Source organism: Phyllostomus discolor, chromosome 6, assembly GCF_004126475.2.
Source record: "Phyllostomus discolor isolate MPI-MPIP mPhyDis1 chromosome 6, mPhyDis1.pri.v3, whole genome shotgun sequence".
Taxonomy (NCBI): Eukaryota; Metazoa; Chordata; class Mammalia; order Chiroptera; family Phyllostomidae; genus Phyllostomus; species Phyllostomus discolor.
In genome coordinates, this window is record NC_040908.2 from 150,047,152 (window position 1) to 150,055,973 (window position 8,822).

At 37.9% G+C, this 8,822-nt stretch overlaps 1 pseudogene; it reads right to left on the bottom strand.

The window, feature by feature from the left end:
- Positions 1-6,173: 6,173 nt before the first annotated feature.
- LOC114498994 lies at positions 6,174-8,384 on the bottom strand (annotated as a pseudogene).
- Between the last annotated feature and the right edge of the window lie 438 nt (positions 8,385-8,822).

The window sequence follows — 8,822 nt, forward strand, 5'->3', positions numbered from 1 at the left end:
ATTGAGCGCGGGCTGCAAACCAAAGTGTCGCAAGTTCAATTCCCAGTCAGGACACATGCCTGGGTTGCAGGCTTTGGCCCCCAGCAACCGCACATTGATGTTTCTCTTTCTCTCTCTCTCTCTCTCTCCCCACCCTTCCCTCTCTAAAAATAAATAAATAAATTTAAAAAAAAAGAATGCAATAAAAGGAGGACGTGTGTGTGTGCGTGTGTGTGTGTGTGTGTGTATAAATTGAATTGGTTAATAACGACACAGGTTTTAAGTGTCCAATTCTGTCATACTTGATCTGTATATTGCATCATGCATTCACCACCCAAAGTCAAGGCTCCTTCAGTCACCATTTATTTCCTCTTTCCCTCTGTAATCACCCTGCTGTTGTCTGTGTCTATGAGGTTTTTTTCTCAATCCCTTTACTTTTTCTCTCCTGACCCCCTAACCCACCTCTTCTCTGACCTTTATCAGTCTGTTCTCTGTATCTATGAGCCTATTTCTATATTGGTTTTTAGTTTACTTTGTTCATTAGAATCTACATATAAGTAAAACCATGTAGGATTTTTCTTTCTATGACTGATTTATTTCACTTCGCTGAGTAGTCTTAAGGTCCAATGCTGTCACAAAAAGTAAGAGTTCCTTCCTTTTTATGACTAATACTCTTTTGTGGAAATTTACCACAGCTTTTACTCATCTACTGGTAGGCACTTGGGCTGCTTTCAAATCTTGGCTATTGTAAGTAATGCTGCAATGAACAAAGAGGTACATGTATTGATTCAAATTAGTATTTTTTCATAGTCATTCCTAGAAGTGGAATGTCAGGGTCATAAGGCTTTCCATTTTTTATTTTTTGAGGAATCTCCATACTGCTTTCTACAGTGGCTGCACCAGTCTGCATTCCCACCAACAGTGCACAAGGGTTCCCTCTTCTCCACGTCCTTGCCAACACTTGTTCTCTGTTGATTTATTGATGACAGCCATTCTGACAGGCAGGAGATGACCTCTCACTGTGGCCTTTCTGATTATTAGCGATATCTATCCACCATTTTATGTCCTATTTAGAGAAGTGTTTGTTAAGATCCCTTTGTTCATTTTTTAATTGGATTGTTTTCTTGGTGTTGAGTTATATAAATTACATGTAAATTTTGGACATTAACCCTTTATCAGATATATCATTGGTTAATATGTCCTCCCATTTATTGTATTGCCTTTTTATTTTGTTAATGGCTTTCTTTACTGTGCAAAAACATTTTAGTTTGATGTAGTCTCATTTGTTTCTTTTTTCTTTTGTTCCCTTTGTCCTAGGAGATATATCAGAAAAAAAAATATTGCAATGAGTAATGTCCGAGATTTTACTGCCTGTGTTTTATTCTAGTATTTTTGTTGTTTAGAGTCTTACATTTAAGTCTTTAATTCATTTTGAGTTTATTCATCTATAAGGTATAAGAAGTTAGTCTATCATATATCTGTCCAATTTTCCTAACACCATTTATTAAATAGACTATCTTTACCCTATTGCATGTTCTTGCCTCCTTTGACAAATATTAATTGACCATAAAGATATGGGTTTGTTTCTGGGCTCTCTGGTCTATTCCATTGATCTACATGACTGTTTTTTAAATATATATTTTAGCACCATGCTGCTTTTATTTCCATGGTCTTGTAGTCTAGTTGGACATCAGGTAACATAATTCCTCCAAATTTGTTCTCATTTCTCAAGATGGTTGAGTCTTATTCGGCTCATTTGTGGTTTCATATAAATTTTTGAATACCTTTTCTAGTTCTGTGAGATATGCCATTCGTCTTTTAATAGGAATTGAATTGAGTCTATAGATTTCCTTGGGTAGTATGGACATTTAAATAATATCAATTCTTCCTGTCCATGAACACAGTATATGTTTCCATTTATTTGTTTCTTCCTCAATTTCTTTCTTCAGTATATTATACTTTCCCAAATACAGGTCTTTCACCCCCTTTGTTAAATTTATTCTTAAGTACCTTCTTTCTTTGTTGCAATTGTAAATGGGAGTCTTAGTTTCTCTCTCTGTTAGTTTATTGTTGGCGTATAAAAATACCACCAATTTCTGAATATTACAATAATTCAGTATTCTGCTACTTTACTGATTTCATTTATCAGTTTTTGCGTGGACACTTTTAGGTTTTCTATATACAGTATAATGTCTTCTGCAAATAATGACAATTTTCCTTGTTTTTTTCTTCTTCTTGGCTAATTGCTGTTGCTAGGACTTTCAGAACTATGTTGAATAAATGTGAAAGTGGGCATCCCTACCTTGCTCCTGCTCTTAAGAAAAATATTTTTAGTTTTTGCTTGTTTAGTATGATGTTGGCTGTGGGTTTGTCACATATGTCCTTTATTATATTGAAGTATGCTCCCTCTATTCCCACTTTGCTGAGAGTTTTTATCATAAGGGTACGGGATTTTAGCAAGTGTTTTTTTCTGCATCTATTGATATGATGATGTGATTTTTATTCTTTATTTTGTTTGTGTGGTATATTACATTTATTGATTTGTGAATATTGTGTCAACCTTGCATCCCCAGAATAAATCCCAGTTGATCAAGGTATATAATCTTTTTAATGTATTGTTGGATCCAGTTTGCTAATATTTTGTTGAGAATTTTAGTATCTATGTTTATCAGGGATATTGGTCTATAATTTTCTTTCTTTGTAGTGTCTTTATCTGGTTTTGGAATTAGATATTGCAGGCCTCATAAAATGAGCTTGTGAGTTTTTCCTTCTTTTGAATTTGTTGAAATAGTTTGAGAAGGGTAGGTGTTCTTCAAATGTTTGGCAAAATTCACCTGTATATTTACCTGGGCCTGGACTTTATTTGCTGGGAGTTTTTTTATTAGTGTTTTGATTTCATTAGTTGTAATTGGTTTATTCAGATTTTCTGGTTCTACTTGATTCAGTCTTGGAAAAGTGTATGTTGGTAGGAAATTATCCATTTCATCAAGGTTGTCTAATTTGTTGGCATATAATTGTTCATAACATTTTCTTACAAACCTTTGTATTTCTGTGGTGTCAGTTGTTGCTTTTCCTGTTTCACTTCTGATTTTATTGATTCTCTCTCTTTTTTCTTTATAAGTCTAGTTAAAGATTCATCAATCTTGTTTATCTTTTCAAAGAACCAGCTCTTGGTTTCATTGATCTTTTATATTGATTTCTTCAGTCTTTTTTTGCCATCCCATTTTATTTTATTTTTTATTGTTGTTCAAATACAGTTATCTGCATTTTGCCCCACCACTCCCCTGCCCCGACCCCAGCCATCCCCACCTCCCTCCCCTGATTCCAGTTTTTCTTGGTTTTGTCCATGTGTCCTTTATAGGTGTTCCTGAAAACCCTTCTCCCTTCCACTCCCCTCTGGTTACTGTCAATTTTTTCTTAATTTCAATGTCTCTGGTTGTTTTGCTTGCTTGTTTGTTTTAGGTTCCACTTAAGCCAGGTGGTGAAAGACAAATAACATATGATTTCTCTAGTCTTCTTGTCATTTGTCTCCACTCTATTATTTCCTTCCTTCTACTTTGGTTTTTGCTCTTCCTTTTTAGTTCTTTTAGGTGAGATTTGATCTTTTATTTGAGATTTTTCTTGTTTCTTTAGATAGGCCTGTAAAGCTATAAATTTTCCTCTCAGGACTTCTTTTGCTGTGTTTTATAAATTTGAGGTTGTTGTGTTTTCATTTCTCTGTGTTTCAAGGTAACTTTTGATTTCTTCTTTGATTGCACAGTTGAGCTATTCATTGTTTAGAAACATGTTATTTAGCCTCCATGTCTTTGTGTGAGTTTCACTTTTTTTTATTACTAATTTCTATTTTCATACCATTATGGTCAGAGAAGATGCTTGATATGATTCAATCTTCTTAAATTTATTAAGCCTTTTTAAAATATCCTAACATGCAATCTCTTTTATAAAATGTTCCATATGCAGTGAAAAAATGTATATTCTGCTGTTTATGGTGAAATGCTCGGTGAATATCAATTAAATCCACTTTGTCCAGTGTGTCATTTAAGGCCACCGTTGCCTTGTTCATTTATTTTGCTTGGAGGATGTACCCATTGATATCAATGGGATGTTAAAATCCACTCCTGTGACTGTACTACTGTCAATCTCTTCCTTTATGTCCACCAAGATTTTCTTTATATATTTAGGTGCTCCTATGTTGGCTGCTTATATGTTTACAAAGATTATATCCTCTTGTTGGACTGCTCTGTTTAGTATTACGTAGTGTCCTTTGCCTCTTGTTATGGTCTTTGTTTTGCAGCATATTTTATCTTATATAAATATTACTATCCAGGACTTTCTTTTCATTTCCATTTGCATGTAATATCTTTTCCATCCCTTCACTTAATTTGCATGCATCATTTGTTCTGAAGTGGGTTTCTTGTAGACAATATATATCTGAGTTATGTTTTCTCATCCATTTATCTATCTTTTTAAAAATATTATTATTTTTTATTTTTCGACAGAGAGGAAGGGGAGGAGAAAAAAGGGGAGAGAAACATCAGTGTGTGATTGCCTCCCACATGTCCTCCACCGGCAATCTGCCTTGCAAATGAGGCATGTGCCCTGACTGGGAATAGAAATGGTGACCCTTTGGTTCACAGGCCAGCACTCAATCCACTGAGGCACACCAGCTAGGACCCATTTATCTATATTATGTCTTTTGATTGGAGCATTTAATCTGTTTAAAGTTACTCTTGATAGGTACTTATTTATTGCCTTTTTATTCTTTATACCTATTTTTTTATTTCTTCTTCTTTAAAAAAAGGGGGAGCATTTAACATTTCTTGCAATATTGGTTTGGTGGTAACAGCTCCTTTTGACTTCGTTGTTGTTTTTGTTTTTTGTCTGAGTAGATCTTTATTTTGCCCACAAGAACATATTTTAATGACCCTTCTTTTGCTTGATATTAAAAAGTACAGTATAATCTCCAGGTTTAGCTTTGAATCGTGTGAAGAGTTACATGAGTGTCCTGAGATGCTCCAGATTTGACCTTTCAGGTGAACTTCATCCCTATATATTCAACTGGTGTGGGAATTTCTCCTCTTTGATTCCTATTTTCAAGAAATAGTAAACACAGCAACTAAAAAATGGTACTCATTGCTTAATATTAACTTTTCTCCTTCTCCACTTTTTATCAGTACTACATGCTTTTTATTATTAAATAAAATCCCAGAACAATATTGTTGTAGACATTTTCTTTCATCTCCTAAATTTAATTTTTCACTGAAGCTTGTCCTCAATTGTTGTTTTCTCTTTGTTCCACTGCCACTACTTCAGTCCATTGCTCTCTCACCTCAAACCTAAATTACTGTGCCATCTGGTAATTGGTTCCTTTACCTTCAGCAGTCTCTGTCCACTTCAGTCCGACTAATCCCTGTGAAACACTGGTTTCATCATGTTAGTAAAGGACTCTAGGTCTTATTATGGCTTCCCACTTGGAATCAAGTCCAATTTCCTTCTCTTGACTGTAAAGCCAGTCGTTCCTTCAACTTTAGTTTCTGCTGCTTTCACATACAGTATTGATTGCAAGACTGCTTACCTTTTCACTCTCCTCCTATGATCTTTTTTGTCCATTTCCTGCACTAAAGTGCAATGTATTATGCTGCATCATATTCTCTATTTAGAATTTTACAATTCCTATCTACTCAAAACTGCCTCAGTGTTGACTTCCCCTATCATATAAACACTTCAAAAAGCAACTCTTATCTCCTTCCAAAAATGTATACATAATGTATACATATACATTTTAGCTCTGAATATGTATACTTGAACTCACACATGTGCATTATTATTTAATAGGTCATAAATGTTAGACTATAGTGGACTATAACACTTCATTTAGCACACTCTACAAAGTATGTATATAGTAGAACTTAAATGCTCATTCATATATTTGAATACATGAATCATACACAAAACATATTTGAAGTTTTAGGTGAATATGTTTTGGTTCAGTTTTGATTGACCCCATACTCTAGGGCCACTAGATGTCCTCTCTGGGGCCTCTTTGGCAATTACTTTTGTCCCTCCTTCTCAGTTTGATGCCTCTCTATCCAGAAGACCTCTGTTTAATCTTGGATTAATGTTGGTTCTTTTCCTCTGCTCACAGGCCCTGTTGATATTGTTGAGGTGCAAGCATGCCTTAAATTATAATGTCATTAATATCTACCACATAAAAAATTAAAAAAAAACAAGAAAAACATATGATACACTGTGTTATTATGTAGTGTAGCCACTACCCTATTATTGAGGTATCTAAGTCTTTGCTTCTAAACTAGCTGTCCCTTTCTCTCTGTGCTTAATTAAGTTCAGTTTTCTAACTGGCCACTTTTCAGAAGGTCTTTTCTTACTCCTACTGCTTACACTAAACAACTTCACCCAATCCTCCTCTAATTCCTAAACCTCAAGTTCTCTGTCCTCTGATGATTCACCAATCTACAATCCTAACCCTAGACTAGGATTATGATAGCCCATATAATATGTTATTTTAGGAGTGTGTACTTGGATTATCTGTGGCTCTGGAAATCTTCCTGAAAGACTGTGCAGAAAGAAGAAAATGAACATGTTCTTGATTGATGCATGGGTCACCAGCCAGCAGTGATCACAGAACGCTGCAGATGGCTCATTGAAACTCGAGAAAAACATACACAGAGACAACCAGGTCCTGTGGGGGAATAGGAACATCAGGGCCACTCCTCACGTGGGGAGCGCCTTGGCCACCCTCTCTCCTGGAGGGCGCCGCTGGGCCACCCTCCCTGGTGGGGAGAGCACGCCATTCCCCCTCCAGAGAGGCTTTTTATTGGTTGTGTTTGAATAAGAATTCAGGTAAAAGCTCATTACTCATTGCTAGGAAGTAATGATCAAACAATAGATAACAAGGAAGTCTGAGGGCCTATTTTGAGTCAGGGTCAAAGAGCTGTAAGACTTTGAGGAACAAAGTAACTTCCTCCTTGGACCCTTCTCATTCACCTGAGAGCATTCTAAACAAAGCAGGTTTCACAGTAATTTACATGTTCTTTCTTAGGCCTGATCATCCGGGAAATCCATCCTTTTCAGCACAGAGCTGCACCACCCTGTCATTGTTTCAGGCTTAGGTGGAGCAAGGGAACTAAGGCAACCAAGAGATAAGGAGATTTTCTCCCAGACAATGAGGACTCAGGCTATTTCAAAGCCGAGGAGTGAGGATCCATCACCCCCTTTTGCTGTAGCCCCCAAAGTGCTTCTTTTGGGGGCCTCCCATGTGATCGTGCCTGTCTTAGATCGTTCCCCTCTTGGGGAATCTTACCCATCTTTGGCTAACCGACCAAGCTTTGGGGTTCAGTTATGAATGAAGCAGCAGAAGCAGTGCTCCTGCCAGGGAGATAAGCTTTTGTTTCCTTGCTGGCTTACGTTCCAAGGGCATTCCTTTAGCCTTAGCCTAGGCAGGGGTTACAGCTTCTGATACCAGGCAGGGCGGTTCCCAACACTTGATCTGTTCCACTGTTATGTAGCCAGGCTTTAAAGAAAATCTCCATGCCAACAGCGTCATTGTCTATAGTGTGAATATCAATGTCAGTTCCCAGGAAAGAACTCTCATCATTGCTGAGCTCTTCAATGGGGGATGCTGAGTCCATATACCCTGGCAGGGGTGTCCAACTTTTTGGCGTCTCTGGGCTACCCTGGAAGAAGAAGAGTTGTCTTGGGTCACACATTAAATACACAAACACTAATGAAAACAAACAAACAAAAAATCTAATGTTTTCAGTGAATTTATAATTTTGTGTTGGTCAGCATTCATGGCCATCCTGGGCTGCATGCGGCCCACAGGCTGCAGTTTGGATACTTCTGCCTAAGGCTTCCTTTGTGATTTCAACCACCTGATGTCACCTGACCTTGACTAGGTCTGTATCTATCAGTCCTTCCTCCAACTGTTTGACCACTTCTTCTCTGGGCTGGGATGTCAGAACAGTAATCTCCAGGGAAGTTTAGGCCAGAACTGTGTCTGTGGTCATGTGTCTGCAGCACTGTTTGAAGTGCCAGAGCCCAATTATACTGCCAGCTGCAGGGGAGCTCCTTGTGGTCTGAAACAACCTTCTCTCTGTAGCATGTGGAGTTCTGAGATGCAGGCCTGCAGCCTAGCACAGTTCCCTTTCACTTGCAAAAATGGGAGAATGCAGTCATGCTGATTCTGTACCATGTATAGGCCGAAGAGGGACATGCTGCTGGGGCCCATCAAGCTACAGGCTGGAGAGAAAAAGTTCTGGAGAGCCTCCCCAAGGCTGGAGCAGGTATCAGCTCAGGATGGTATGCATAATGAAAAGCCTTAGAGGTTGCTGGTAAATCTGTGCTGGAGTGGGGGGCCCTTTATGAGTAGTTAGCCCACGATACATGGCAGCCAGACCAGAGGTGGAACTGAGGCCACCACTTGGTCCTTTGGCACCTCGTGTATCAGAGATTTTTTATCATAACATGGAAGTCTCCTATTCTGCATGAGTGACCAGTTACACCAATATTGTTTCTTCACATAAGGTGTGAACATTAATATTATTAACATGAATACAAGCACTGAGACATTACTGCAGGTTAGTCCATTAAATGAAATTTTTTTTAAAGATTTTATTTATTTATTTTTAGAGGGGAAGGGAGGGAGATAGACAGAGAGAGAGAGAAACATCAATGTGCGGTTGCTGGGGTTTATGGCCTGCAACCTAGGCATATACCCTGGCTGGGAATCGAACCTGGGACACTTTGGTTCCCAGCCTGAGCTCAATCCACTGAGCTATGCCAGCCAGAGCCATTAAATGAAATTTTGACAAGCTTTTCAGGCA